Raw genomic sequence first — 5,696 nt, forward strand, 5'->3', positions numbered from 1 at the left:
ATATCCCGCGTCGATAGAGTGGTCTAACATTTTTGTGCGACGAACCGTTGCGGAGTTATAGGCTTCCAAAGTTGGAGGTTTTGGCGATTTCCGGCGTCTTTCGTTCCCATGCATTTTGTATGGGACAGCTGTTCGGTGGCGCGTTCTTGGCCGAGTACCGTGGGTCGTCGCGTGTGACGTCAGTGCAAAGTACCGGTTTGCGCCCGATCTGGCGTTGTCGCCGCGAGTGTGCTGAAGAACATAACGGTAAAGCCCGGTGCAAGCGCACCGAAAAGTGTAACTTTTTGGCAAAGTGCACGATTTAAGGCACTTTCCGTTTGCCGTGTGTTCCTGTGTGCGTGCGTGTGTGCGAGTGTTTGGAGTGAAAATCGGCCGTATCAGCCAGGCCACGCGTGCCAGGGCTTTGGTTTCAAGTGTCCGGCCCCCGATCCTGGCCGCCGACCCCCCACCCAAATTTCACCCCCCCACCCCTTAAGGGGGGGGAGTTTTTCGTGGGCAGGTTTTTGTTGAATATTAAGGCGAATTGTGAACCGATCCGGACGATTAAGGTGTCGTTGGATGCGTCTCGGTAAGACGCATCTTACAAAATTTTGTATGTGTGTGTGTGTGCGTTACACCGGAAGTGGCACTTGAAAAACTGTGAGTTTTTGGTGGGGGACCGTTTTACCCCCCAAAAAGTGCGTTAGTGATCTTAAAAACACTTGAGGACTATAAGTGAGAATATCCCGCGTCGATAGAGTGGTCTAACATTTTTGTGCGACGAACCGTTGCGGAGTTATAGGCTTCCAAAGTTGGAGGTTTTGGCGATTTCCGGCGTCTTTCGTTCCCATACATTTTGTATGGGACAGCTGTTCGGTTGCGCGTTATTGGCCGAGTACCGTGTGTCGTCGCGTGTGTTTCTGTGTGCGTGCGTGTGTGCGAGTGTTTGGAGTGAAAATCGGCCGTATCAGCCAGGCCACGCGTGCCAGGGCTTTGGTTTCACGTGTCCGGCCCCCGATCCTGGCCGCCGACCCCCCACCCAAATTTCACCCCCCCACCCCTTAAGGGGGGGGAGTTTTTCGTGGACCACCCTTTTATTTTTAACAAGGTGTAGGGTGGTCGGATCGGGACGTTTGGGGTATCGGTGGAAAGGTCTTGACAAGACGCATCCATTGAGACCTTGTGAGCGCGTCTGTGTGCGGTCTACCGGAAGTGGTGCCCGAAAAACCGTAGTTTTTCGGTTCCGGTAGATTTTGCCCCCCCTTAGGCGAATTCAACGGTACGAAAATAGTGCGAAACGCTTAGTGAGAACAGTGCGCTTCGTTTGAGGGGTCTACTGTTTCCATACGTGCAAAACTCGCTGAGATATAGGCCCCCAAACTTAGACATTTTCGTGTTTCCGGTGTGTCGGGACCGGTTTTTCTTAAGTAAGTACGAAAGTTCGTACCAAGGCGTTATTTCGTTTAAACGTGTCTCGACGGGGGGCGAAAATCCCCGTCGATCGAGCCCTCGCGCGTGCGATTCGGACTAAAACTCGCGGAGCTACGAAGGAGTGAAAAGTTTGATAAGTAGTTTGATAACTATTTATATACTTATCGGACTTTGTGGAAAATCCGCAAAAGTGGGATTACTCGGCCATCCTTTGGGTTAGGGACACGCCCGAGGCATCGTTGGAAAGGTCTCGGCGAGAGGCAGCGGACCGCCACCCCCCTCTCCCCCTCCCATTTACCCCCTCCCCTACAGGAGGGAAAAGGCCGGTGCGAAGAGCGATTTTAACGTGTGGGGAGTCAATCAACGCGCTACGTCGCCGCGAGTCGGGGAGAACACCTCCCCCGACTCCCCCCCCCCCCCCCCCCCTCCACCCTCACCCGTAACAGTGAGAGGTGGAGATGTCGTCGACGGGGCGAACCCTCCGTTCCAGGACGGAGTCAACGGAGGAGAGGCCGGCGAAGCTCTCCACTATTCTGGAGCCGCGAGTGGCTCTTACACGAACATCTGTTCCGGGAGCGAAGCAGCAGTCCCCGGAAATGTCGGAGCTGAGACAGCTCCTCAATGAGACGTCGCTCACCAACGAGCAGCTGCGAGCGACGATCGTGGGTCTGCAACAGGAGATCCAGATGCTCCGGCAGCAGATGGAAACAAATGCTGTGCAGGCCCGGCAAGATTTGCAGCTGGCCCGAGAGGAAGCCCGGATGCGCGAGACGCTGGCTCGTGAAGACAACGAGCGCCTGCGCAACGAGCTGAGGGAGGAGCGAGCCAGCTTCCAAGAGCTCCTTGCACAGACGCTGGGCTATGGAGGCAGCCAGAAGCAGCAACAGCAGCAGCAGCAGCAGCAGCAACAACAGCAGCAGCAACGTCGTGAGCAGCAGCAGCAACAGCGACAGCAGGGAGCGGTGTCGGCAACGGCAGCTCCGCTTTCAGACCCGGAAGGCGGCTCTTGGGCTGAAGTGGTGCGTCGTAAGCCGGCCCGGCAACCGGGGAACAAGCCGCAGCAACAGCAGCAGCAGTGGCCGCAACTACCGCAACGGGCAGCGGTTCAGCGACAGCCGATCGCAGGACCGTCTAAGCAGCAGCCCCAGCAACATCAGGGACAACAGGCCCGGGGTAGCCAGCCTGGAGCACAACGAGGAGGTCGGCGTCAGCGGCAGCGAAAAACCAAGCCGGACGCTATTGAAATCGCCCCAGCTGAGGGACAAACCTGGACGGAGGTGTACCAGGCTGTCCGAACGGCTCCAGAAATGGAGAAACATGCTGAGGCCCTAGGCGTCGGGCGACGCACCACACGCTCCAGGCTTGTCATGGAGCTGAAGGAGAGCGCGGACGCTGCAGAAGTTCTGCAGTGCATCAAGCAGGTCTGCGCAAAGGCAGAACGGCCGGCCTCAGCTCGGCTGGTCACGCCTATGGTCGAAATCCGGTTGGACGCTGTCGACCCTTTAGCGAAGGAGACCGATGTGGCGATGGCGCTGACCAACCTGTGCCAATGCGAGGTGGAGGAGACATCGGTTCGCCTGCGACCTGCCTGGGACGGCACGAAAGTGGCGATAGTCCGCGTAACAGCCAGGGCTGCGGAGGGTCTGGTCGACAAGAGCGTCAAGATCAAATACACATCGTGTCTGATCCGGAAGGTGGCTCCTCTGCAGGCGCGTCAGCAACGGTGCTACAAGTGCCTCGAGATGGGGCACGTCCGAGCTGCGTGCAGGAGCGAAGTGGACCGCTCGACAAGCTGCATTCGCTGCGGGAAGCCGGATCACCAGGCGAAGAGCTGCACGGCGGAGGTGCGCTGCGTCGTGTGCAGCGGCCCGCACCCGGTCGGGCATCCGACGTGCCGGCGCTAAAAGTGCTGCAAGTGAACCTCGGGCGAAGCCGGGCAGCCCAAGACCTCATGCTGCAGACGGCTCGCGAGTTAGGGGCTCAGGTGGTGCTCGCCTGCGAACTATATCGACCACCTCGGGATGATCCGCGGTGGGCCATCGATGCGGAACAGAGCGTGGCGATAATAGCAACAGGGGCGTACCCTATTCAACGGCTTTGGGGGAGCGTCGTCCCGGGACTCGTGGTGGCCACCATAGCGGGAGTAACGTTCGCCAGCTGCTACGTGCCACCCAGCAGCGGCATCGAAGACTTCGAAAGCTTCCTCGGTGCGGTGGAGGTGTCTCTGGTCGGACACACAACATCGGTCCTGGCCGGGGACTTCAACGCCTGGAATGAGGAGTGGGGGAGTGCGCGCACCACCCGGAAGGGGCAGGAGCTCCTGAGCGTGGTGGAGCAGCTGGCGCTGCATACGCTGAACCGCGGCAACGTGCCCACGTTTAAGGGCAACGGGGTTGCGCGGGAAAGCGTTATCGACGTTTCTTTTGCCAGCCAAACTATTGCGCGACCGGACTCCTGGCGCGTGCTCGATCGCTTTTCCAGCAGCGACCATGCCTACGTCCAGTTCCAGGTGGGCGTCCCAGGACAACGTCCCACGCGACGAGGCAAGCAGCAGCAGCGAAGTCGAGACGGGACAGCCAGACACGCCGGGACCCGGTGGAAGACAACGCAATTCGATAACAAGTGCTTCGACATCGCCCTCACATGCGGCCACTTCGAGCAGGTCGCAACTCCGGAGGGGCTGATCGGCGGACTGACCCAGGCGTGCGATGAGATCATGGAGAGAGTACACGGGGCTACTTTCCATCGCAAGCCCCAGGTGTACTGGTGGTCTCCTGAGATCGAGCGCCTGAGGGAGGAATGCGGAGCAGCGGAGGCCGCCCATCGCAGGGCCCAACCTTCGGAGCGTGCGGTGACGTCGGCCAGGCTGCAGGGCTGTCGACGATTGCTGCAGGCCGCCATTCACAGCAGTAAGGAAGACAGTATGCAAGAGCTGATCGATGGGGTCGAAGCCGAGGTGTTCGGACTCGGTTACAAGGTTGTTCGAGCAAAACTACGTAACAGGGCACCACCGGAAACGGACCGAGCCGTACTAGGTCCGATCGTCGAAGCCTTGTTCCCGGACCATCCGGCATTTGAGTGGCCGGACATCGGCGCGTGCAGCGAGGCTCTGAGGCCGGTCACGACCTCGGAAATTCTTTCGTTGGCCGAGCGGATGGCGTCCTCCAAGGCGCCAGGGCTGGACGGCATCCCGAATGCCGCAGTGAAGGCGGCAATGCGGAAGCACCCGGAGGTCTTCGCCAAGGTGTACAATCAGCTGCTCGAGCGAGGGGAGTTTCCTGCGGCATGGAAGGAGGCACGCCTTGTGTTGGTCACGAAGCCAGGTAAGCCGCCGGGCGATCCGTCGTCGCACCGCCCGCTGCTAATGCTGGGAGCAGTCGCCAAGGGGTTCGAACGGCTGATCTTAGATCGGCTGAACGACCACTTGGAGGACAGCGATGCTCCTCGCCTGTCGGCAAGGCAGTACGGGTTCCGGCGCGGTCGTTCCACGCTTCAGGCCATCGAGCGGGTGATCGAGCGAGGACAACACGCGAGGACGTTTCACCGCACCAACCAGCGGGATCCTCGATGTCTGGTGGTGGCAGCACTGGACGTCAGGAACGCCTTTAACTCTGCCAGCTGGAAGGCGATCGCGGTTGCCCTGCAGAAGCTGATGGTTCCTGCAGCCCTCCAGAAAATATTGCGCAGCTACTTTTCTGAGAGGAGGCTGGTGTACGAGACCAGCGAGGGGCCAGTGCGTCGTACGGTCACGGCGGGCGTTCCACAGGGCTCAATCCTGGGCCCGACCCTGTGGAACGCGATGTACGACGGCGTGCTTCGGCTGGTGCTGCCTGAGGGCGCCGAAGTGATCGGCTTTGCGGATGACGTCGTGGTGCTGGCGAGCGGGACGACGCCGGAAGCAGCGACGGGACTGGCGGAGACGGCGGTAGCAATGATCAGCTCGTGGATGGCGCAACACCACCTGGAGCTCGCTCCGGCCAAGACCGAGCTGGTCATTGTGTCTACGATGAGACGAGACAACACCCGAGTCCCGGTGAGTATCAATGGAGTACAGAAACTGCCGACCCGCACCTTGAAATATTTAGGAGTTGTCATCGAGGACCACTTGTCGTGGAGGCCACACGTAGAGCAGGCCACGACGAAAGCGCTCCGTGTGGCGCAGGGGATTTCCCGGCTGCTCCGAAATCATGGTGGGCCAAAGAGTGCGAAGCGGCGGCTGCTTGCATCGGTGGTGGACTCCACCCTCCGCTACGCCGCGCCGATTTGGCACGAGGCAGTCCGGCTCC

Source organism: Anopheles marshallii (assembly GCF_943734725.1).
Source record: "Anopheles marshallii chromosome X unlocalized genomic scaffold, idAnoMarsDA_429_01 X_unloc_90, whole genome shotgun sequence".
NCBI lineage: Eukaryota > Metazoa > Arthropoda > Insecta > Diptera > Culicidae > Anopheles > Anopheles marshallii.